The 27,573-nt window shown below is 41.3% G+C and overlaps 1 protein-coding gene across 2 annotated transcripts in view; it reads right to left on the minus strand.

Moving 5' to 3' along the window:
* The window catches only part of hmcn1 (hemicentin 1), a 514,861-nt gene that overhangs the window by 486,529 nt on the left and 759 nt on the right, over window positions 1-27,573 (minus strand). The window lies entirely within an intron of this gene.

Genomic DNA, 27,573 nt, shown 5'->3' on the forward strand with positions numbered 1-27,573 from the left:
AATGATATTGTTTCAACCACAACTCAGATGCCCACAAGAATTATACCTGCCAACCTCTAAATGTGCTACAAGATAATTTGCCTTACTCCATAAACTACATGTATTCAAATACAACACCTTCAGTGCTGTATTCGTTGCCCATTTTAATTTTGGCCCCTTGTAACACTTCAACATCTCACTGATTGCAATTTTGCCCTATTATCTGTCTGTCCTTCCTCACAGTCTCACTGCACACTGCATCTAGTTGTATACCAACTATTGAAACTAAAAGTCAAATAATCATTTCATTAAGTATTTGGTAAATTCTCAGAGACAGTTCTTAAAAGCAGTCTTATTACATCATCTTTAACTGTTCTCATGTCAAAAATAACAGACTTGATAAGAAATGCTGGCCAGGTAACCATGGGGCCAGAATAAGCTAATTAGCTTGGAGCCCCCATGAGGCATGATCAGCTGGGTTGACATCAGTCGGGACATACTTCCACTGGCTCTTCTGAGTTGATCGCTTGATGTGTTGGAGCCTATTATGTACAGGAGCATAAAATCTTCTTGCTTCATTAAATATGTAACTGAGCACAACCTTGCTGTTGGTAAAGAACTTCATATCATCTAGTTGTGTCCAGTTCTTCAGTTATCATCGCTGGCATCTCAACTGTAAGAGCAGCAGCACTGAGTTCACACTTTGGTATGGCAAGATCTGATTCGGGAGCAAACTTTGCATTGCCCAGGACGAATCCAACTTCACTATATCCAGCAGCATCTGTTACCTTTAGGAATGCAACAGCAATAGCTTTGGTTGATGGGTCACAGAAGGAGCAGACCTCTCTCTTTTGAGCTGTAGACAGCGGAATTGTTAGGTAGTTTCTTGAAATCTTCAAGGCTGCATCTCTTTAGAGTGGGACATCACAGACAAAAGTGTCCAATAGCACTGTCTTAATTTGAAACATCCCTGGATACAGATTGGAGCAGCAAATCCAAGATGGTCATGTTGGTAGTCAGGAACATGTTATGACGTATAAAGGGTCTTTCAGTATCAGCAACATAGAAAGTAAAGGTGTCAGTAATGAGGTCGCATCCAAGGCCTAGAATGTGCTGCAGAAGAGGAATGTCCTATTCAAGGTCAAGATTCTGTAGACCTTTGGCCAGATCTTCAGGTGGGAAATGTTGCATGACTGCGGCACTGTTGGATGTGGCCTAATGCAGTCTGAGGTTATACTCAGCCAACAAGTCTTGTGCTGAAAGCAGCTCACTGACTGCTTCTTCTGCTTCAGAAAACGATTGAAGACCATCACCCATGTGGAAGTACATCTCTACATACCCCTATTCTTCAGTCCTAAATTCCTTCTCTCCCTCGATAGCTGTCTCTCAAGGCCATAGATTGCCATAGCTGGCAAGAGACAGTTACCAAATACATGAACTCTCCTGCAGTACTCCAGAATCTCATTGTCCAGTTGGTGGTCTTGAAACCATCTCACAAGAAAGCTGTGGAACATTTGTTCGATATCTGCCATCACTGCAACTGACTCTTCTGAAGCATACAAGGAACCCGAGCAGATGATTATCGAGGTCTGGGCCCCACAAAAGCATATTGTTTAGTAATTCAACTTTTAACTGTGCACTTGAATCAAAGACAATCTGCATTTGTGCAGCTTTCATGGGGTGGTAAACACTGATGTAGGAAAAATACCAGTTTTTTTTATTATTGGGGTCTGGTGGAGGCAATGATTCAATGTGATAGTTTCTGAAGACTCTCTCTATGAACTTGGTGTAATGATCTTTCATTTCTGGTTTCTTTCTCAGTATGACTGAGGAACATGAGTTGACCAAGGGCCTACTTCTGTTATTGTGGGGAGCAGAAAGGAAGGGGAGCTATCCAACTGTTTGGTTTGTCTTTGTTGAACTTGCTCATGATTCAAAGGAAAACCCTCATCTTTGATGGAAGGGGCCAACTTAAAATCATCTGAGTGACAGAAGTCCAGCTTGCCTAAATCTGGTTGAGCTGAGGGAAGTACGTCAGGGCATTTGGCTTGCTTACCTACAATCTTCTCTTTCAGACAGATTCTACTCACAGGGTCAGAACAGACTTGGGCGCCCGTTCTCCGGGACATTTAGTCCGAAATATACTGAGCGGGCAGTTGAGCACCATCGGGGCAGGCTTCGCCCACTATGACCCAACCCAGGTCCAGCTGTTGGGCACAAGGTGCATTGTGCCAACCATTGCGCTGATCACATACCTTGTGTGCACAGATGGCGTCTCTGACAAGCAAATGGAGAATCTCAGTAGAAGAGTCAAGTGGGGGAATCTTGTCAGCGTTGGCCTTGAGATGTGAATGACTGTGTGCCGCTTCAGGGGCTGTGATTTCATCCCTGTAGTTAGGAATAAGGCTGCACTCAATGAGTGTTAGCAAGGGCAAGCAGACCTTTCCTCCTATTGACTCCACAATAAATCCACTGGCTTTTCTTCTGGAACTTCTGACGATCCAGAGTAGCCTTTAGAGTGTACGGGGAAACAAAACTTTGAACACTGAATGTGTCAAAGGATGCTTATTCTGCGAATGACACATTGCTCTGATCTTCCAACATCGCATATGCCTTTATTCTTTTGGCTCAGGATGCTCTTTTAGGTAGATGTCCGCCAGATGCATTTTACAGCAGGATTTGCCTTGGAAATCTTTCCCACATACTCCTGTGCATGAAGAAACAGCTACATTTATTGAATGCTCAGTTGACTCCCTGCTGTGCTCTGCTGTGGGTGCACGGGCACCAGTAGTAGCCCAAGGTGTTGGCTCTGATGTACTGATACATGCTGGTCACTGTTTCGTTCAGTGCAGTATATGATAGCTTTTTCAGTATTTTGCTTGGTGTGCTGTTTTCATTCCTAAATTTGTTGAAGCTACTAGAATGAGACTTACACATTTAATGTTCTAATACTTTGGGCACATTTACTACCATTGAGCAAAGCTTGACCAAGTAGTTCTGTCATGCCAACATACTTGGGAAGGTCTTGGGGAAGTGACCCTAACAGCATTAACCAGTGACATCTGCTACTACTTCGAGAGCCCACTGACTTGATTGCACAGATTGATCACACCCGAGATGCGACTGAGCCTCAGTACACTGTAGGACTGTTCTTGCCACACTAGAGCGCATCGATTCGCCCTGCCACCTCCATTCAGACAGCAGCATTACATTTGAAAGGCCATACATGGCCCTTGCCCCTTTCCGCTCAAGATTTCAGCCTCTTGGGCAGTTTGCTGAGAAGGAATATTACCTTTAACCTCCTTCTTCTGCTGAGCAGCAAAATCCAATAGTGGACAGTTTGCTGGCCACCAAGCATGTCAAATGATGATTAACAGTGATTTCACAGGGTCAGAAGTGAAGACCACCACATGGCAAACCCACTGATATAGACAATGCAGTCCAAATGTACACAGCTGTTCAACCTCACTTTATAAATAACTATACTTCAAAAAGATCACAGATTTTATAAAGCAAAAAGGGGTAAAATCTCCATTTAAGGTTACATCTGTCCCAATATAAAAATATCCAATATCAGAAAGTGATGGTGAGATTCATAAGGAATACCAGTAAAAGCAACAGAGGCTCTGGGGGTTGGATCAAGAAGCTCAGAGATGACAACAGCTTTACAAGGAGCAACCAGTGATTTACCACCTAGACAACCAAGGCCCTATACACAAAGTGACCTGAATGTTCCTTTTACTTTACTTTCTTTCCATGTGCAGTGCATGAAAATTTTGGGACCAGCATATTACTAAAGTGTACTGGGACATGTCAGCTGATGGACAGTGGCACATTCACACAGCAAGAGTTTAAGCACATTGGACCTCCATACCAGGTAACGATGCAAACCGTCAAAATGCTCCACACTGTACAGCTGTAAAATTTTGCAAGAGTGTACCAAATCTCCTCAAACTCTTAAAAGGTAGAGCTACTGGCATGCCTGCTTCTTGATTGCAGTCTTCGGGCCAAGATAGATTCTCAGAAATATTGACGCCAAGGAATTTGAAGCTGCTCACCCTTTCCCCAACTGACTTAACCCCCCATCCCAAATAATGAGGAATGGTGTGTGTTCTCCTGACTTCCCCATCTTGTGGTCAACAATTATTTTTGTGATCTTGCTGATGTTCAGAGAAAGGTTGGTATGGTATCACCACTCAACCAGTCAATCCACTTCACTTCTGTGTGCCTCTATTCTTTGAAGATAGAACAGGGAGATTTGTTTGAAGGAAACCTGACACTGTAATTAGATTTACAAAAGGCATCTGATAAAGTGTCACACAAGAGGCTGGCACATAAATTAAAAGTGTATGGTATTGGATGAAGGATTTTAGAATGGATTGAAAATCAGCCATCTCAGTAAACAACTGGAATAAATAGGTCCTTTACAGACTACAAAAAGACAACTGGTGCAATACTGTAGGGATCAATTTTTCCCCACAGTTGTTCACTGTTTGCATTTGTGACTTCGAGAAATGAAAAGAATGCACCATTTCCAAATTTGTTTATAATACAAAAATAGATAGAAGGCATGTTGTTACAAGGATGCTGGGATCCTGCAATGATAGATAAACGGAATGAGTGGACAAAAGACTTGACAAGTGGAGTTTAATATAGGGAAGTACAAGGTCATGAACATCGGTAATGGAAATCAAAAAGGCAGGTTACCCAAATGAGAGATAGTACAGGTGAGTGAGTGATGTGCATAAGGATCCAAGTGCTTTGGTGAAGTTATCATGAAAAGTTTAATAAGTAGTAATGGAGGGAAATAACATTTTGGCCTTTATTGCAAAAGGCTGGAGTTTTGTTGCAATAGAGAGCTTTGTTGCAATTGTTCAGGGTGTTGGAGAGGCTTCACGTGGAAAACTGTGCTGTTTGGTCCCCTCAACTGAAAAAAAACACTAAAATTATTGATAATACAAAGTAGATTCGCCTAGCTAATTCCTGTAGTGAAATGATCGTTCTATCAAGAGAGATTCAATAGTTACTCATAGACACAAGAGGTATTGCAGATGCTGGAAATCTAGTTCAGTACGTATAATGTGCTGGAGGACCTCAGCAGTCAGGCAGCATCTAAGGATGGGAATTAACAGTCGACAGTTCCAGCTGAGACTCTGACCTGCTGAGCTCCTCCAGTACATTGTATGCATTGCTCAATAGTTGCTCCCTATATTAGAGTTATAAAACACTACAGCACAGAAACAGACCCTTCAGCACAACCAGTCTGTGCTAGGCTATTATTCTAACTAGTCCTATTGACCTGCACACCCAGACCATACCCCTCCCACTCCCATTTTAATTTCCTTTATTTAAAAGAATAAGATACAAGAACCTTAGCAGGCTTGAGAAGGTAGATGCTGAAATGTTTTCTCCAATGGTAAAGTCACAAACAAGGAGACATGATTTCAAGTGGAGCATGATTTAAGGCTGGAAAAGATAAGACACTTTTTCTTGTAGCGAGTGGTGAATCCCAGGAATTTACTGCCCTGGCAAGTGGTGGAACCTGGATCATTAGAAGTTTAAGGTGGAGGTGGATAAACAGTTGAAGGTTGAGGGATGGAGCGTTAAGGGGAAATTGCAGAGGAGTTGAGGTCAGCACAGATCAGCCATGATCATATAAATGTTGGGTCAGGCTTGATGGGCCTAATGGCCTACATCTGCTCCAATTTTCTCATGCATGGCTTTCTACTGCCCATTCGTTAAGCTCTCTACTGCGTTGTTTAAACAATACATGAAAGTGCCTCAGTACAAGGCTAGTACAGAAATAAAGACATATCTACTTCAACCTCTTGCAGGAACAAACCTGGTTTTCTGTTCAACAAAAAAAAACAACAAACAGGGAAGGAAGTTCAAATAATGTTTGTTAATTCATGATAGTGACCTCGATCTGCTTTTCTTGCGGCATTTGTAAGAAAAGAGATGCTCGGGGGCTGATTTGAGTAGGAAAACTCTATCTTTTAGAACCTAAAGCATATAAATAAATGGAAAATCAATTGTCACTCCTTGCCATTAATTCCATTCTTGGAGTTCTTAAATTGATGTTTAGATGATGTTACAGTTGAAGTACCAAAGGAGTAGTAGCAACATGTAGATTAATATCTGAGCTTTAAAGTCCAGTAATGGCATCTGTTGCACCATTGGCACTTAAGAGTGGCCTTTGACAGCTTGTCATTGTTTGCAACTAGAACCCGATTTGAGATTCCATTGATGGGCATATCTTCCCTGCCTGGTTTTTGTCCAGTTTAGAGCTATAACTATAACTTGAACGAAGAAGAAGAAGAAGAAGAAGAAAGCCCTTAACTCCGAGTGGAGTCATCGGGACGCTGTCATGACAGCATTTTATTAGCAGGCTTTCTTATTTTTACAAGGTTGCATTGCTAGCTTGACGCTCAACCCAGCACAGATGGAAAGCCTACAAGGGAGCCGGCTGGATTCGAACTCGGGAGCCTTCTCTCCCAAGTCCGGCACTGATGCCACTACGCCACCAGCCAGCGATAACTTGAATACTGCTAGTATATTTTGATGAACACTAGCTGAAAGAATAGAAATAATAGTTGCTTGCCAAAAGGGAACTTCAGAATTTTTCCTCAGGTGCTTTTAGTAAATATCTAGAAGGGTGGATCTCAGAATGATGACTAGACATTGCTGGAGCAAGTTTCACCAGCATATAACTTCCAATATAGTTTTTTAAAAGTTCATACACATTAAACTGCAGGAAATAATACATTTTGAGGGGTCAAAGTGCAAACCATTGGCTCATTCTGGGAGTTGTAAACATGAAAAGAAATTAATCAAAAACAGAGTTCAATCCTTGCACATATTTAAATATGGTAAAATGCCCTCAGTACACATAATTTGCTGTTGATGTCATGTACTACTCTCCTATAGAAATGATGTCAAAACCAGAAAAAAAAGCTGCAGATGGAGGAAATCTAGTAAAATGTTAAAATTATACCAGTTAGGGGACATCTGAGTGGAAAGAAAATTGATGTTCAAGTTTGAAGATCTTTCCGCAGCATGTGTTTTTATTTCCTAAAACATCTGTTTTCTGGAGTGCCATGAAGCACTGGGCACCAAATAGGAAATGGAGCTTAAGGAATAAAAAACAAGCCAGGTCCAAGTAATTTAGAAAGATTTTTTAATAAAGAGGGAGTATGGAAAAGAGATTCAGAGGGCTCTGCACAGTTGCTGAAAGAGCAGACTTGAGTGGTGAATGAGACAAGTGATGTGCGGAGACAAGAGTGCATTTCAAAGATTCAAAGTATATTATACAGAATATCAGACATCCCACCTCACCCGGAAGTTCCGGGAGTCTCCCGCATATTAATAGTGGCTCCTTGATGCCCGCAAATTACATACAATGTCCCGGAAATCAATTTTTTTGAGAGCGAGAGAGCACAAGAGTGATGAGAGACAGCGAGAGCAACCACGAGAGAGAGGGAGAGAGAGAGGGAGAGCGCCATGGCAGAGTGTTCCAAAAAAAAGAAAATATAAAACATACGTCACCCCAGACTACACTAAAGTGTACCCTGCCTAATAGGGGTCAAAAATAATGACAGTATTGCTCGCTGCACTGTTTGCAACAATGACTTTTCTTTTGCCCATGGTGGGTTAAGACTGTAAAAGACATGTTGAGGTGAGTTTAACGGGTGTCATTCATTCATTAACATAGCTAACGTTATTTAAACTAGCTGGCTAGCTGCTAAGGAGCTACTCTATTGCGGACATCCCACCTCTCCCGGAAGTTCCGGGAGTCTCCCGCAAATTGATGGTGCTACCTCCCTGAAATGAGCTTTTGCAGGATGGGATGTCTGGAATACGACTGAAATTTGTCCTCCCACAGGTAACCACAAAACTAAGAAACACCATAAAGCCTGTTCAAAGAAAACATCAAACATTCAACGCTTAAAAAAAACTGCTGAAAGGGCAAAAAGTAAGCAAACAACAAAATATCAACATCAAGCCAGGGGTGAAGGAGTATTTGGTCTAATTCAGCACCACTAGCTGACGCAGACCACAGAGCTAGACTTCGCCAAAGTGCCCCATTGATCGTCACTCAAACAACAGCAAAATAAATGTAACCCAAATCCAGAAGCACTTGCAACACGAACCTCAAAAGGCCCCAAAATAAGCCCACAGCCTCACCGATCCATCTTTGCAATGTGGATCCCAAGTCTCCTGCACTTTCCTCTGACAGCAGCTAGTGAGAGGAGGACTGGTCAAGCACAGGCAGACAGCATTTAACACTTGTCCGTCCTCCAGTATAGTCTCCACTGACTCCAACCCTTCTCGACATCTCAATTGGAGAGAAGCAAGAGAGTTCATTGTGAGCCTGCACACTCCGCTCCCAACCTCACTACACTCCCTCAGAGACAGCAAAGCACCAGATCGCTTACTCAGCCTAAAAACACGCCATTAAAATGTCAATCACAGACATTTGGAGCTCTTGTAGGGCTTCAAAGCTATTCCTACTGCTTCAGTAGCACAAGCTCCAAGTGATCTACTAATTGTGGGCTTTGTATGAAATTACAAATAAGTGAAAGTAGTAAAATGTTACATAGCCCCTGTCCGATTCCAGAAACCTGGCCACTGAATTCTAAGGCAACACTTCAGCACATTCAGAAAAGATAGAGTTAGCCTTTCAGAAAGAAAGCTGTTCACTCATCACCCACAAGTCAGAAGACTCCTTCCTATTCACCTAAGCAAATTGATTCTTTTTAATCCATTTATTAATATCACTGGCAATTCAGGCAGTTGGTAACTATCCTCAAGGTGGCTTTGTGTGACAGCACCATGAACCAGTGCAGAGTTTGTAAAGGTAATCTCATAACGCTATTGGGTAGGAAATTCCAAGGTTTTGACATCCAAAGGAGGCAAAGTGGCAGCACAGCCTTCAGCCATTGCCCAACGTTAATGTTTGAAGATCGCAGGTTTAGACCTGATAAAAAGAAACTCATGGTCACGGTGAACCAGGCAGCACAATCTCCACCTTCATTTGCTTGGGACACCCACAATACATCTCAAAACACTTGAGAAGCATCAACATCTCCCCAAAACCCACCAGCAGGATAAACCAGTCAATATTTACTCCCAATCCAATCCAACTTTGACAAAGGCTGCAAGTTGCACATTGGCCCTCAAAACTAGAGTAAAGGCAAGTCATCTTCAACCATTAGAATCCTAATTAGAGCCAACAATTCAAAAGCACCAAGGAAAAAATATTATAAAGGAAAATGTTGAGTCTAATCTGAACATGGGATTGTTACATTGATTGAAGAGCAGCGCCAACAAAACATTCTAAACAACGCTGCTGGAATGCAGTTTTGATTACAGAATAAACAACTGATTTCTGAAGATGGGAAGAACAGAGTATCAACAGATTCCAAATCCATTACGTACATCCACTCAGCTGTTTCCTGACGGCAAGGCCAACAAATTCTGGTTCTGAACATGCAACCCAAAGGACAATTTGTATGCTGTTCTGATTGAGCTGCTAAAGTCCATTTCAAAACACAAGGACAGCCTAGCTAAATTGAGAGCACCTCAAAATCTTCCTTTTATCAAGTAATTCAGAGGGAAATCAAATTCTATCCAAATTTAAATATCATCTTTCACAACCACGCGATAAGTGTTTCCCACATGGGTAAAAACAACAGGTATTGAATGTGCCTGAAGCATCAAAACTTGCCTTGCGTGCATGCCACCTACTGGCAGAGAGGTAGAAGAAAATTATCTTATGCAGTTTTTCTCCTTCTGCGAGCAATGAACATGTGCTGGTGGTAGTGGGGGGGGGGCGGCGGCAGCCAAAATAAAAAGACTTTATTTGACATACTCATTCTTGCTCCAATAAATGGACATCCACACAGGAGGGAACAATGCTGCTGCTCGGCAACTCAACTCAAATTGCATCTCAAGTTTAGAACTCAGTCTGAAAAAGCAAACTGTAGGTGATACTCTCCTTCAGACCTCAGCTCCCATTACATTTCTGGATTCTCCTGTGAGGCCACAAGATGACATAGCAGTTGTCTACATTTACTTAAATAGAAGCAGCTGCTGCACCCTAATTTGATTCCAAAGGGACTCCGATTTATTCCAATAGTGATGCTAGCATCTCATTGAGCCAAAGTTGCATTACACCATGGAGATCATCAGCTGACCAACTACAGACAACCCCTGCATTGCGGCCATTCAGGTAACAGAAAGCTGCCCTTACAGACTGTACAAGTCACTGCTAAAAATTTGAGATACATGGAATAAAAGTCACTCTTGTGGAATGTGGTCAGTGGTGGAAAGGGTGAACAGCTTGAAGTTCATGGGTGTTAACATCTCGGAGGATCGATCCTGGATCAATGTATTCATGATGAAGGCACACCATTGGCTATACCTCATTAGGAATTTGAACAGATTTGGTATAGAGTTATAGAACACAACATCACAGAAACAGGCCCTTTGGCCCATCTAGTCTGTGCCAAGCTATTAATCTACCTAGTCCTATTGGCCATACCCCTCCAATCCATGTACCTATCCAAATTTCTCTTAAAAATTGAAATTGAACCACATCCACCACTTCTACTGGCTGCACATTCCACACACTCACCTCCTTCAGAGTGAAGAAGTTCCCCCTCATGTTCCCTTTAAAAATTTCCTTATTCCCTCTTAACCCATGACCTAGGTGCACCCAACCACAATAGAAAAAGCCTGCTTGCATTTACCCTATCTATACCTCACAATTTTGTGTACATCTACCAAATCGCCCTTCATTCTCATACCCTCTTGGTAATAAATTCCTAACCTATTAAACCTTCCCCTATAACTCAGATCCTCAGGTCTTGGCAATATCCTTGTAAATTTTCTCTGCACTCTTTTAATCTTATTGATATTTTTCCTCCACGTAGGTGACAAAAACTGCACATAATACTCCAAATTAGGCCTTATCAACATCTCATACAACTTCAATATAACATCCCCACTCGTGTTCTCAATATATTGATTTATGAAGGCCAATGTGCCCAAAGCTCTCTTAGCGAGTCTATCTACCTGTGACACCACTTTCAAGGAATTATGAATCCTCTGTTCCACCAGGCTCATCAGCGCCCAACAGCTCACTGCACAAGTCTTATCCTGTTTGTCCTTCCAAAGTGCAACACCTCACACTTGCCTGTATTAAATTCCATCTGCCATTTTTCCAGCTGGTCCACATCCCCAACTGTCACCAATGACTCTTACAAAACTTTGCAGATGTCACGTGGAGAGCGTTCTGACTGGTTACATCACCGTCTGGTATGGAGGGTCCAAGGCACAGGACCGGAAGAGGCTGCAGAGGGTTGTAGCCTCATCCAGTTCCATCATCAGCATGACCCTCCCCACCATCGTGGACAACTTTGTCGAGAAGACCACATCCATCATGAAAGACCTTCACCATCTGGGACATGCCCTCTTCTCTAACTACCACCAGGTCGAAGGTACAGGAGCCTGATGACACGTACTCAATGTTTTAGGAACAGCTTCTGCCCCCCTGCCATCTGCCCATGAATACAACCTCGGTGTCCCTCTTCAGCACTATTTATTTCTTTATTGTAAATGATAATTTGTCTCGCACTGTACTGCTACCACAAAACAAATTTCACAACATATATCAGCAATATTAAAAGTAATTGTGATTCAAAAAATAGTGCAAGAACATTTTTTTTCCCAGCTTTGCAGTTACAATGCAGACAGTTTGCCAGAAAACAACCCATTCTCCATCCCCTGGGTCCCTTGTAATGAACCCAAACCGGTAACAGGCTACACTCATGTAAAAAACTCTGAAGAAAATTTACATCCAGCAATTCACATGAAAGTACCAGGTTTGCTGACTGTTACTGATTTGAGGCTAAGTACGTTCCTGTAGTTCAGGATGCTAGAAATATGGTATACACTGCAGATTCCAGAGCTGCCCCAAGAGGTTTAACAAGAACCCATTGCACAGCTCAGCACAGGATTTTCTCAGAGGTCTGGAAACAGCAAATGATGAATTTCACACCTTTTCTTTATTCCTTAGGATTTTAGTTTACTCTTTAACAAATGCTGTTCATCAAAATTACATATTATGCTCTGCCTTGGTAATCTCCAACCTCATGGTATCAGCATCAATTTCTCTAACTAACCCCATCTCTCGCTCCCACCCTTTGATTTCCTTATCCACCTGGCGCCTTTACCCCTTCTTTCCCCTCTTCTGCTTCATGACCTGCCCATCTTCCTCTATGGCTCCCCATCTCCTTCCCTTTATTCCATGGTCCACTGTCCTCTCCTATCTATTTCATCATTTTAAGCCTTTTGCCTCTTCCAGTTATCACTTCCAAGCCCCTCACATCAGTCTTACCTCCCCACCCACCTACTCCTCCCCCTCCCTTTCATTCTGGCTTCTTCCCTCTTTCATTCCAGTTCTCATGAAGGGCCTCAGTCTGAAATATTGACCGTTCATTCCCTTCCCTAGATACTGTCTGACCTGAGTTTTTCCAGCATTTTTGTGTGTTATTACATATAAAGTCATTGAATATTGGTTTCATACCTGCTTGCACACTTCTATTGTTCATGCATCCTGCTCCAGTTCCTTCCCTGCATTCCCTTGTCTTGTCCTTATAAGTTCTTCTACTGCTTTCCTTATAAGTGAGATATGCAGTGTCTGGAGAGAAGGCATTAACCAGGTCTTTCTAGTTGAGTAAGGACATAATTAATTTTGGACAAGTACCTTATCTACATCTCCCTAAACAATCATTTTTCTTCATTCCATTCTCTCACTCGGATTAACACTTCTGTCCACGAAAGTCATTACCCATATCAGTCCCATCAAACATTCAACTTTTTAAAATTATCAGCCATCCAGCCCTCAAAACTAACTCCACAGGTTGTTTTAAGAACATAGCTGATTCAATGAAAATCTTAGCTCCACATCCCCATCCACCCACAGTAAACCTTTCACACCTTTGCTTATTAAGCATATACAGATGGCCCCCGTTTTCCGAACATTCACTTTACGACACCTCACTATTACGAAAGATCTACATTAGTTACCTGTTTTCACTAACAAAAGGTGTTTTCACTGTTACGAAAAAAGGCAGCGCGCGCCCGAACAGCCAAGCTCCTCCCCCGGAACTGCATTCTAGCCGCCATTGCTTAAACACGTGCTTTATCTCGATTTATTTTGTGCATCCGTTAGCAAGATCTAAGGTATCCAAAAAGCCTAAAAGAGCTCATAAGGGTGTTACACTTAGCGTAAAACTAGACATAATTAAGCGTTTCGATGATGGTGAACGAAGTAAGGACATTGTCCGTGCATTAAACTTGTCTGCGTCCACCATTCGCACTATTTATACGCAGAGAGAAAGAATTTTGCAAGCTGCCGATGTTACTGTTGGTTCTGCTCGTAGCAAAGTCGTCTCTCTTAGCCAGCGTCCAATAATGGATAAAGTAGAAAGTCTATTGCTAAAGTGCATTGATGGATGTACAAAATGTGGTGTTCCATTAAGTTTTCTTATACTTAAGGAGAAATCAGTCAGTCTTTTTAATAAGCTGAAACAGAAAGCACTGGACAATGGTGATGAAAGTGTTGCAAAAGTGGAATTTAAAGGTAGTCATGGGTGGTTTGATCAGTTTCTGAGGCGAGGGCAGCTTCATAGTTTAACGTTTACTGGAGAGAGTGCTTCGGCTGATACTGAAGCTGCTGAAAAGTTCCCAGCAGAACTGAAGAAAATAATTACAGAAAGTGGTTATTCGTATAAGCAAGTGTTTAATTGTAATGAAACTGCAATTTATTAGAAAAAATTGCTGAGCAAGACATTTATTTCGACAGAAGAAAAGCAGACTAAGGGACACAAGGCATCGAAGGACAGATTTACCCTAATGCCTATTATTAATGCCACTAAGCCTCTACTAGTGTACCATTCAGAAAATCCGAGGGCACTTAAAGGCGTTGATAAGAAAACACTTACTGTTGTATTCCGTTCACATCCAAGTGGTTGGAATACCCAAGTGCTTTTTTCTGAGTACATGAGTGGATACGTTAGTCCTTTAGTTGAAAAACACTGTAGAGAAAATAACTTCGTACCTCAATAATAGGTGTCTTGTGATTGTCGATAATTGTGCTGCTCATCCACCTGGCATTACCGAGTATGGTGGTAACATTTGTGTTGCATTCTTACTGCCAAATACGACATCATTGCTGCAGCCGTGCGACCAAGTCCTAATAGCCACAATTAAGGCTTACTATATGCAAAATGTGATGCGTTTTATTGTAAGTACCATTGACAGAGAGGGCAACTCCGAAGCGTCTTTGCGAGAGATCTGGAAAGAATACAATATAAAATTGGCAATCGCCAACATTGGAGATGATCTCGATAGGCTAACAGTCTCGATGAGAAATGGCGTTTGGAGGAAACTGTGTCCCAAAGCAGTGAACGATTTTAAAGGCTTCGAACCATCAACAATAAACACGGCAATAGTGAGTTTGGCTACTGTACATACATTATTTCTGCTTTATATAGGCTGTGTATTTTTATGTGTTATTTGGTATGATTTGGCAGCTTCATAGTTTAAAGGTTACTGGAGAGAGTGTTTCTGCCGAGAGCGCTGCCATGAGATTTTCTCTGCGCTAGACAGTGTAGAAAAGTATTTCTACTTTATATAGGCTGAGTATTTATCATATCATTCCTGCTTTTACTATATGTTACCGTTATTTTAGGGTTTATGTTTTATTTGGCATGATTTTGTAGGTTATTTTTTGGGTCTGGGAACGCACAAAAATTTTTCCCAAATTAATAAATGGCAACTGCTTATTCACTTTACAACATTCCGGCTTACGAACCGTTTCATAGGAATGCTCTACCTTTGGATAACGGGGGAAACCTGTATTCTCAGAGACTTTGCTGTTACTACCAATTGAAGAAATATTCAAAGATTCACAGACCATTTATTTCTGTAATTTATTCTGTAATTTCTGTAATTTACATCTGTAAAACAACTAATTTCATGTCTGTGATAACAAATCTAATTCTAATACTGTACTAAAAATAGTTTACCTTACTGCCATCACAAATGGACAACTGCTAAAATATAAAGACACAAACGTGGTGTGTTAGAGAAGGTGTGGCTCCAAGGAGGCAAATCATTTCCATATTTTTTGGGATTGCCCTAAATTAAGTTTATATTGGGAAGGTATTCACAGAATATTAGTTAAGGTATTTAAGACTCAGATACCTCTGAACTTTGAAACTCTCCACTTGGGGCATTTATTGTTTTTGGAACAGAAGAAAGATATAAAGCTGCTGCAGGCCCTTTTAGCAGCAAGTAAGAAATCAATCACCAGAAAGTGGTTAAATCCAACATTACCTACATTAGAAGATTGGCATGAAATCAATTTGGAAATAGTTAAAATAGAAAAGATGACCTACTCTCTGAGAATTCAAAAGGAAAAATTTTATCAAACTTGGAATAAATGAATTGAATTTATAACCCTAGAGTGAGCAGACTTTAGATGACTCTCCCAATGGTTTATACTGTTTGTCTCACCAACGTAGTAATAGTGTTAACGTAAGCACCCCTGGCTCGAATGTTTACTGGTCTTTTTTTGGGAAAACGTGGAATTAACACAAGTAAAGAAAAGATCTGGGGAAATTTTGGACCAGAAGAGATACATGGAAATTAGTATTCAACCACTATTATTAGTATTTTTATAACAACTATTATCATTATTTAGTTTAATAGAGTGGAATTACAATTGCACATAAACATCTATTTGAGTGCCTAATTATTTTCTATATTATCTCAATGTGCACTTGTGAATGTACAAATTAATATAGATTTACTCACATAAAAAATGGAAAATGTTATATATGGAAAAAAAAGTTTGTGTATTACTTGTGAATACCTTATCCAAATAAAAATAAAATATAAAAAATAAATGGACAACTCCCTAGTTGCAAATTGACCCCACCCCCACCCACAAGCCACAGCACTCAACTTACCCTGAATTTATTCATTCACAAAAGGACAGGTGGCAGGAAGCCATTAGACCCATCCCCCACCACACCAATGTTCCTCAGCCCCTTTGAGCTTCTCCCCCCTCTCAAAAAAAGGCTTTATTTGTTTTCAAAATCCAACTTTCCCCTTTTCTGTCTCCCTCTCCTATTTCTGCACACTGTGGTTCACAATGAGATCCTCTGTCTCACAGGTGAAAGATGTTATCATTGACCTTTACTAATTGCCAGAAAAGCGCTGAAGTAATTAGCAGGCTTCAAAATTCAACAGGTGTTCTTTGAGCCTGGAGTAGAAGTGACTGGTCTCTCACCCCTCCCCCACACCCCACTGAAACCCTGGGATCTCCAGAGCCCTTGAATCCTCTTTCTGTTTCTTCAGCGTTGCACAACGTAAATCCAAATGTTAGTTTGGGTGTGTAATTTACACATTATCAATCTTCTCTCTGTCACTCACCTAAAAAGAACCTACTTTAATATAATTCACTTCAGTGAAGCTTTGAAAAATTTGCTCCATGACTTTTCTTCAAATAATGCAGAAGATATTGAGCCAATTGTGAGATGAGAAAAATAAATATTACTGAGTATACATGGGTGACAGACCAATCCTGAGCAGTCAGCTGCACACTCAATGCCTCAAACCAAAAGGCATTTACTCCACAGCCAGGCTTTTGGAGGAGGCTGGAGATCGTAACACTCACAAAATGCTGGAGGAACTCAATAGGTCAGGCAGCATCTATGGAAACTAATGATAGTTGATGTTTTAGGCTGAAGTCCTTCTTCAGGACATGGTGTTAGACAGTGGTCTTCAAGTAAAAGCAGAAAGGAAAGCCTTGAATTTTCAAAGAAGTTTCATATGCAAGGTTGATTCGGCTATTACAATGAACATGTATGTACTTTAAACACTCAAGTGATCCTAATAGTAAGAATATACCTCTCTGAAAATATATAATGGATAAATCTTTTCCATTGAAAGTACTTATCACTTAGAATGGTTATCACCCTTCTGTTGTGTTAAAAAATTCTCACAATTTTATGATTAAACCTCTTCATTTTCTCAATATTTCATTCATATCCAGAATAGGAAATAGTATTGAGGTTTTATGTTTGTCTTTCATTATCATAAAGATATTATAGCAGTTCTCCAAATCAAAATGTTCAGGAAATAAATGATATATTTGTCTCTTGGGCATTGCATTTGTGAAAGCTCAGCTCAGCCAAAGCATTCGGGTATGCAGAAGTAAAGATATTCACAGTTAAATTCATTTCACAGGGTCACGTTGCCAATGTGATAAAAATGCATATACATACATAGGATTGCAAGAATCCGGGCCAAACAAATGCTGCATCTCCTAATGTTTCTGACAGGTATCTGTCTAGTTCTGGAGAAATTAAGTTATTATAACTACACTCTAGATTGTATTTCATTTCAGTCTTTAAGAGACTGCTTCTTCTCATTTGCTAACATTCCCAGTCACATAAAATATAGCCTTTTCAGTTCAGCGGCCAGTATGATCTTTAAATGTTAGGGTCAAGGAGAAGAAACACGAAAGACAGAAGAAACGACAGATGTTGGAAATTTGGAGCAATGGAGAAAATGCTGGAGGAACTCAATGGGTCAGGCAACACCTATGAAGGGGAATTGATGCTTCGGGTTAAAGTAAGTCCTGATGAAGGGTGTAATGAACACAGTATACAAAACAAAGTAGATGAGTACAGGTTTCCCCTGCCATCCGAAGGTAGAGCGTTCCTATGAAACGGTTCGTAAGCCGAAATGTCGTAAAACGAAGAAGCAATTACCATTTATTTATATGGGAAAAGTTTGAGAGCTTCGCAGACCCAAAAATAACCTACCAGATCATGCCAAATAACATATAAAACCTAAAATAACAGTAACATATAATAAAAGCAGGAATTTTACAATAAATACACAGCCTATATAAAGTAGAAATACTTTTCCACAATCATTACTGAACTGTTCTCCGGAGCGAAAATCTCATGCAAGCGCCATCGGCAGAAAATCTCATGCAAGCGCTGTTGGCAAAAACACGGCGCCAGCGCTCTCCAGTAACCTTTAAGCTATGAAGCTGCCAAATCATACCAAATAACACGTAAAAATACACAGCCGATATAAAGTAGAAATAATGTATGTACAGTGTAGTATCACTTACCAGAATCAGGAAGACAGCGCCGAGCACACGGATGATGGTGTGTTTGACTGAGTCATCGCAGGTTGGGTGGTGCAGTGGCCCCCACCCTCCAGGCTGCCGACCGATACATTGCTGCGAAGCACGCAGGGGTGTAGCGGTAGCCGGGAGGCACCCAGCACATCTTTAAGAAAAAAGCCGAAACAAACATGCTAATTAATTAGGTGCCACCCAGCATGTAATTGTCGGCCCAGATCAGTGCCGATTTCCGATTGCATCATCTCTGATCTGGGCCGACATTTACATGCCGGCGGCACCTAATTAATTAGTATGTTTATTTCAGCTTTTTTCTTAAAGATGTGCTGTGTGCCTCCCAGCTACCGTTGCATTCTCTGCGAATCGGTATCTGTCCGTAGCCTGGGGGTTGGGGTGGTGGGACACTGGGGTGTCATCTTGTCGTCTGTTTCCATTAGAGCCAGCAGCTCACCTCCGATGACTGCTCGCCTCGATGTCGAAGGTCGCAGTTCGTCGTCTGCTGTGGCTGATGTGGAAGGCTTACTTGACTGCTGAGCCTCGTGCATTTTTCTATCACACAGTTCTTTGTAAGCACTCAAACCATCCTGCAAATATCCCCTAAACTAACATACCCTTTCAAAATTAAAGTCGTACTTTATCATAACTCATTCAGTTTCGATTGTTATCCTTTTTTCTTCCAACTGCATCAGCTCTTCATCTGTCAGTTCTTGGTCATGGGATGTCCAATCCCCTTCAACATCATGTTCATCAGTTTCCACAAGCCAAACTCACTTTGTCTCGTTCACCACGATCAAAACGTTTAATTATGTCTAGTTTTACGCTAAGTGTAACACCCTTACGAGCTCTTTCAGGCTTTTCCGATACCTTATCTTGCTAACGGCTGCTCACAGGCACGTGTTAAAGCAATGCCGGCGAGAATGCAGTTCTGAATCCGGGGAGAGCGGCTGCTCGGGGCGTGCACTGCCTTTTATCGCACGCTGCTTTTTTTTCGTAACAGTGAAAACACCTTCTGAAAGCGAAAACAGGGTACTAATGTAGGTCTTCCGTAACAGTGAGATTCCGTAAAGCGAACGTTCGAAAAGCAGGGGACACCTGTATATAGTGCAGTTAGAAATTGGCAGGTATGATGCTGTGGGCATTACAGAGTCGTGGCTAAAAGAAGATAACAGCTGGATTCTAAACATCTAGAATGTACATCCTATTACAATAACCAATTAACACACCAACTGGTACGACTTTGGTCTGTGGGAGGAAAGCGGAGGACCTGGAGAAAATGGGGAGGGTGGACAGACTCTTAGCGATGACGTTACAATTCAACTCTGAACTCCGACATCCCAAGATAATGTTGTGCTAACCGCCATGCTACCGTGGCACCCCAATACAATATTGCAAAAAATAAGCAGGAAGCTAAAGTACTGGGAAGCTTTTAAAAGCCAACAGAAAACAACTAAGAAAACAGTAAGTTGAGAAAACAGGAAATATGAAGGCAAACTCAGATATAACAGACGAGGATACTGATTTTTTTCAGGTATGTAAAGAGTAAACACCAGTCAAGAGTGAACATTGGATCACTGAAAAATGATGCTGGAAAAGTAGTAATAGGGAAGAAAGAAACAGCAGACAAAACGGAATAAATATTTTGCATCAGCCTTTATTGTGGAAGACACTAGCAACATGCAACAAAATTTGAGACAGTCAGGGGGCAGAAGTAAATATAGTTGCTTTTACTAAGAAGGTGATGTTTGGAAAGCTGAAACGCCTGACGAAGGATAGGTCAACTGGACTGGAAGGACTACACCCAAGGGTTCTGAGAGAGATAGCTAAGATATCCAGACAAGATAGTGCCAGTGAACTACGATTTCTTGGGTGACATCTTCCAGATAGCAATCTCTTCCATTATTTCACTTCTTCTACGCCTTCTCCTTGTCCTTTTTGTCTTGATTGTGTTTCGGAAACTGTTGGAGCCTTTGACGTGCAGTTTGGAGTTCGATCAAATGATCTTGCACTCTGCTGTCCCCAGAGATGACCGAGGGCTGCCTCGTGGAGAAGACCAGAGATGGGGCGTGGGGCCATGGTCGACTCCATTTCAAAGCGTTGAAGAAGATTGAAGCATCGAGCGAATGTGGAGGAGGCCAGCTCTCCAAAAAGGCCACAGGTCATTGGGCTGGTAGCCGGGTCGGGGACACTTGGAAGGCTGTAAGACAGTGGTGTGGCAGTTGCTCTCCATGGAAGGACAGAACTTGATTCTGACTGGAGGGCGTTTTCAAAATTCAAAGATTCAAGTGATTATTGGGCTGCAGTTTATATTGCTCTCCTTCAGTTTTCTGTGTTTTCTTTCTTGTTGCCGATTGGCGGGTTGAGGTTCCGGGTGGACGATATGTTAGTTTTTGTGAGAGAGAGGATTTGGGGATTTGGGGTCTGGTGTTTTTCTGTATGTGAGAGAGGGGCTTGGGCTTTGATGTTATTGTCGTCGTTCTTTTCTGCGAGGGAGGATTTGGGGTTTGATGCTATTACCCCTGTACTTTTCTGTGAGGGAGGGGGTAGGTGCTTGGTGCTCTTGTTGCTGTTTTTGCAAGGGAGGGGGTTGCAGGTTTGGGGTTTGAGATTCCAGCTTCCATTTTCCGTATAAATGATCTGTTAGTGTTTCTGCGAGGGAGGGGTTTGGAGGTTTGATGTTATTGTTGCTATTTTTTGCAATGGGGGATGCGGGTTTGACATTATTGTCGCAGTTTATTTTGCGAGGCCGAGGGTTGGGGGGTTTGGGTTTGATGTTCCAGCTGCCGTTTTCAACATGATTTTTTACCTGTCAGCTTTTGTGCGAGGGAGGGGGTTGGGGTTTGAGATTTGTGAGTTTTGTTTACTTTTCCTTTTCGTGCAGGAAGGAGGTTCATGTCTTTTCTTTCAATGACTCCCATGATTTTTTTTGTATTTCATGGCTATCTGGAGAAGATGAATATCAGAGTTGTATTTGATATGTATATTTTGACAATAAAATGAACCTTTGAAGAGATGCGGAGGCACGAGTAGTGGTCTTTTAGGAATTACTTGTGTCAGGAATGGTTCCAAAGGACTGGAAAATCACAGATGTCACTCTACTCTAAGAAGGGGGGCAGAGTGAGGAGAAAAAAAGACAGAAAATTCAAAGCTGGTTAGTCTGACTTCAGTGGCTGGTAAGATTTAGGACCATTTAGATAACAAATCTTTTGGAGTTCTTTGAAGAAATAACAAGCAGGAGAGATAAAGGAGAATCGGAGATTGTTGTGTACTTGGATTTTCAAAAGACCTTCAACAAGGTGCTGCGCATGAGACTGCTTAACAAGATAAGAGTTCATGGTATTACCGAAAAGGCATTGGGAATTTAGAAATTAAGCTACTTTGTACAGGATATCCAACCTCTGACCTGCCCTTGGAAGCCACAGTATTTTTGCATAGTTCCAATTGATTTTATGATCAATGGTATCAATCAAGGTGTTGACAATAATGCCTTTAAGCACCAAGGCTAGTCATTGAGCCCTGCTGTTAGAGATGGGAGTTGCCTGGCACTTATGTGGTACTACTGTTACTGGCCACCTATCATCGCCCACTGGAATGCTGTTCAGATCCTACTGCAGGTGGAAGCTGTGAATGGATCCAGACATTATGCAAATGTCCTACATCTGACTTTATGATGGAAGGAAAGTCAATGATGAAGTACCTAAAGATGGTTGGATCTTGGGCATCATGTCAGGAGTTCCTCAGGACAGAGTCCTCAGACCGACTTTACCGACTTCCAGCAATTGCAAACACCCTCCTCTGTGTGACTCCAAAAAGCAAAGCAGTTTCCCCTGGAGGCCCACTGGCTTCAATTTTACCCTGACCAATGATACCACAGTCAGTCAAACATTGCTTTGATTTCAAGGACAGTCTGTCCTAGCTTCAGATTTGCACTCTTTGGGACCACAGTCAGAGCCAGGATAAGCTGAGTGATTCTGATAGAATCCAAACTGAGCATCAGTAAGCAGGTAACTAGAGTATGCTTGATAGTACTGTGACCCTTCCATCAATGTCCTGCAAACTAACAGCAGAATGATTAGGTAGCAAATCAGCTGGACTGGACTCCTCTTGTTTCACCCTTCCCCTACCGCATTTCCCTTTTTATTTACACCTAGAACATTTTCATTGATGTAAGGTCCAGGAGTGCTAAAATTAATGGAACTGTACGACTGAATATACATTGATACACATTTGGGGGAATTTATATCATAAATAGAATCAAAGCAAGACTGGCAAAAGGAATAGCTCCCACTCAAATGCCCATCAATGCTAAGAAAATTTTATTTTCAAAAATATACCTTATTCATAAAATTTTTCTTTACACGCACTGTACACCTGCCACAAGTCACAATAAAGCATACAATGTAATTTCCTTGCAAGAAATTGGAATGATACCAGCATATTATAAAGCTTTCCCCCACCGACATTCCATGAGTGATAATAATTGCAAAGGGCTTTTTTTGTTGCATATGTTCCAGACACTCAGTGTAATGGCAGGAGGACTTGCTAATGTGGCCTTCTTCATATTGCCTGTGTGGAAGCTGCAATGCATAGCCCTGCACCTTGGAATGTGCCAGACTACAACATTAAGATGTGAGCATCTCTTCGCACTGGAAGACCTGCAAGTTTTGGGCAGACCAAAGAACGCCGTTGATCAAGTTGGTAATTTTTCATCAGCATCTGATGTTTTCCTCAGAGTGTGTCCCTGGAAATAGAGCCATGTGTCCCATGTTTCACAACTGCATAGAATGAATTTTAATAAGGGGCACTGCATCTCTTTCCAGACCGTTTGTTAAATATATTCAGAAGAAGATGGATGATGGTCTTATTCTCACTGTAGCTACAGTCAGACTCCTGTTGTACATGAAGGTTCTGTAAAGGAGTGCCCACTTCACCACCAGCCAAGCTAAGTCTTGATGCTTCTTTGAGATTTCTGGTTAGGAAAAATCCAGCCAAGTGATTTGGACAGTTATTCTGACATTTTCCACCTCTTGTTCCCAAAGGGCTTTGAGAACATTCCCTCCTGACCATTGCATGATTAGCCATTGTCTGTTGCTCACTTTATTTTCTTCTTGTCAATAATCACACATAACTAGGATAAAGTAGGGCATATTTATGTTTTCTTAAGATCATCTCTTTTTCTGTGATCTTGAGACTTGTTTTCTATCACAATCCTGTAGAATTATTATTTTAGCCTACATTGTTCAAGCAGTTCCATCACTTCCTCAGATTTAGTCTGATAATTGACTCCATTTTGGGGACATATTCTGGACAATTCTTTAACCTTTGCTCCTATCATTGCCTACTCTATTTAAGGGTGTATTGATAATGTAGTTGAGAAATTGAGCGGAAAACAACATTGTTGTTCTTTGTTAAGGGGGTAAAATTAAGTTACCCATGTCACTGAAAGCCCCAAATGCCATTCTGACCAGTCTTGACCCTGCTACAATGATCACTATTTGGGTTGTGTTAACTCCTCAGTGAAGAAGTTCCCCTTAAGTCATCATAAAGACAAGTCATGGAATTGGAGCGGTCTTACTAAAATTACAAAACTTACAAGGTTTCAGAATTTGCAACGTATATGTTCATGTAAAACAGTGCCACCATGATGTCCTGTGATATTCTAAACTGGAAAACTTTAGTTGAACTGGAAAGGAAAACCCATTGATTGACTGGAAAAATGGCAATAATTCTTAAATGCACATTAACTAGAGTTGTGCTATATTGAAGGTGCAGGCACAGCACCGAGTACTGTCCATCAGTAGCCACCAGGATCATATACAATATTTGTAGTCATTGAAATAGAAAGAATTTAAAGAATGAGGCACCAAAGCTTATTTTAACAAAGTTCTATAATGTATTTTCAGTGTTGATGTAAAACAGGTCGTAGAAATACTACCTCTCTGAATATTTCTGTCCATTGTAAGATCCTGCCCAGCTGATTATTCAGAGCCTAGACAAATAGCTTATTTTTAAAATGTTGGAGTGTACCATCCTTATTCAAACAATATTTAAGGGTTTTATAGGGGTTATATATATGGTTTAGATATAGGTGTTAATATATAGGGTTTTCTGTCCATGTGGGCATGAAAGCCAAATAATTTGAATTGCATCTAATTTGTTTTCTCTCTTTCCTGATTCTGATTAAAGGTCTTTCACCTGAAACATTAATTCTATTAATCTTTGCATAGTTGTTGCATTATCTGCTGGATACTTCCAGCACTTCTAGTTTTAGTTTTGAATCTGCACTGTGGTTCTTTCTTTTTAACCTTCAAAATGTGGAATTCCAGCCTCTCGAATCCAAACTACAACATTTCAGGAATTTTCTTTAAAAATCCAGTCTAGTTTGTTTTGCTAATAAAACGATCCTTTAACCATCCTAATTCACGTGAAATTTAATCAAGACTGCTGCCTCTGCCTTTTGTTCTTTTTAATCATCTTAGCCTTCTTTTAAAATTCAGTATATACATTATGTCTCTAAACCCATTTCTTCTCTCCTCAAGCAATCAGTATTGCAAACTTATTACCACTCCAGTTGTGGCTTCCGAGGTGACTGAAAAGATCAATTTGAAACCCACAGATTGTGCCCCAGTTGGTCGCAAGGCTGTGCTGAGCGAGGTGGATGGGGACCTTGGCAAGGGGTGTGTTATTTGCATTGTTAATGCTGGGCATCTCTGTACCCTTAATGGACTCGAGATTCTCAATGCCATTCCTGTGCGGTCCTTTCCCATTTGGATTGGGCCATGGATTCCCAGGAATCACTAGGCACGTCATGGTTTTTTTTGAAGGGGTTTTGTGAACATCTTTCAATCCTTTCCTCAGTCCACCTAAAAATCTCTTCATGTCTCACGGTTCAGAGCAGAGTATTTCAGGCATTTAGTGTCAGACATGCAAACAATGGGGCTGACTGAGTAAAATTTGGACCTCGCTTCTGGGGATATTAGCCTAGGAGAGTATGCACAAATTTTGACTGCACATTCTACCAGTGAACTTGTCATGAAAACAGTAGTCAATAAGCTGGTCTATGAACTAATGTAGCCTAACCAACACCACAAAAATAAAATTGGTCAGACTATACCAATCTTCCATCCATTTTAAATACATCAAACTAAAATAGACTACTACTAAACGTATTCCTTTAACAGTTCCAAGATGGCCTCATTCTGATAGTTTATTTGCTAGCAAGAGTTGGTGTAATTTTGGTTCTAATTCAGTTTCTGAATTAGTGTTACAGTCTCAAGTATACATTGTTTATTTATTTATCGAGATTCAACACGGAGTGGGCTTGTCCGGCCCCTTGAGCCATGCTGCCCAGCAATCCCCCAACTTAACCTTAGCTTAATCACAGGACTACTTATAATGACAAATTAACCTACCAACTTTGGACTGTGGGAGGAAACCAGAGCACTCAGAGGAAACCCATGTGATTACAGAGAGAATGTACAAACTCCTTCCAAGCACCAGTGGGAATTGAACCCAGGTTGCTGGTATTGTAAAGCGTTGTGCTAACCATTTGCTACCATGCCGCCCCAATATATACATGCCTCTCACTATTGATTCTCACATGCAAGGACCAGAAAAATAAGGTATCTTTGTCGGATACAAGTGAGCACTATAGAAATCTCTCAGATTAACTTGATGTTGCCGTGATAACCAAATCAATGGTACAGCATCTCCAGTACAGTTGCAGTGCTTGTGGTCTGCACTAATTGTTCAGAAGATATTGTACATGTTAGCCCAGTTGAGCTCCACAGACACAGTGTAACTGTAGGGATGCAATCTGGAGTTTGTAGGACGACTCTCTGCATAAATGGTCCAACTTGATAAAGCAGATCCTATTGGATTAGAACATTAGAGGATTCCAATGTTTTACTATGGAACATTTTTTTTTACAGAGTCTGTTCTATCCCTCAAAGACCCTTATCATCCAGGCCATGGTCTCTTCTTGCTGCTACCAATGGGCAGGAGGTACAAGAGCCTTAGGTCCCACATGGCCCGGTTTAGAAATGGTTATTAGTACCCTTCAACCATCAGGCTCCTGTATGGGTCAGTTCACTCACCTCAGCACTGACTCCACAACCTGCAGACTGAATTCCAAGGACTCCACAACTCATGTTCTCCCTATTCGTTATTTATTTTTCTATTATTTGCACGAGTTGTCTTTTTTGCACATTGGTTGTTTGTTAGTCTTTGTCATTTATAGTTTTTCGTAAATTCTATTGTATTTCTTTATTTTCCTGTAAGTGCCGTCAAGAAAACGAATCTCAAGGTAGTATGTGGTGACAGAAACATACTTTGATAATAAACTCACTTTGAGCCTTGAACTGAGGAATTACTGCCCTATTTAAAAATTACGATTACTATATATTTATGTAAGCACTTTTCACACTCAAGCAATGAAACATTAACAATTAAACAGTTTTGCAGTGCAGTTAACTTTGTCACATTCAAAACTTGCAGTCATAAGTGCGCAATAAGGTCACAAAATCAACAACGTGATAATGCCGAGCTAATTGTTTTGAGTCATGCTGATTAAAGGATAAATAACGGCCAGGACACCAGGAATAACCAGAGAGTGATGAACAAGTTATTGTCGCTGAATTATTTCTGACTGTGACTTCTACTGTCTTAGCGAAGTGCACCGCACTTCTAAAATCGCACTCCCTTACGCAGTTTTACCAGCAACGTTTTATTGATGTGTAAACAACTTCCTCCCATTCCACCCTCTACCAATGTGCAATGTCGCATCCTTTCACCAAATGAGATAAATCCCCGCCACCGCCCTCCCAAAAAAAATTCGGCGGGGAATGTGAACTTTTCCCAGCAAAAAAAGGGGATCTACAGTATTCGACATTGCTGTGGACCCCTGTGGTTTGGAAATGTGAGATTTCTGAGAATGTGGCTTCTGCAGTTGACCTCCAGTTCATGCTGGGCGGGGGGGGGAATAATCCCGGGTCTTGTTCAAATCGGAATTATAGCATCAATGAAGCTGACTTTTATTCAACCCACCTCAATGACAAATTGCCTGCCAAGTACAATATACTCGATATTTCCCATTATCCGGGGAACGGCATGGATTCCAGCTCTCCTGCTGTTGGTCCATTCCATGTAGTCCCCACTACAAACTGCTCATTTCATCCTGCTGAGAAATGGCATTTAATTTGTCCCAGATTCTGAACTCTGTTTCCCTGCCCTTTCACAGTCTGACACAGGTCCTCACTCCCCGAGGAGCTGAGCGTGTTTCAGATAGCTCGCCGCTCAAAGCAGCAGGCGTTCGTTCCGAGGACAGCGGTGTGTTAAATAGGGCCCTAAGTCTACTCAGCGGGACA

The sequence above is a fragment of the Mobula birostris genome, chromosome 12 (genome assembly GCF_030028105.1).
Source record: "Mobula birostris isolate sMobBir1 chromosome 12, sMobBir1.hap1, whole genome shotgun sequence".
In the NCBI taxonomy this organism is placed as follows: Eukaryota; Metazoa; Chordata; class Chondrichthyes; order Myliobatiformes; family Myliobatidae; genus Mobula; species Mobula birostris.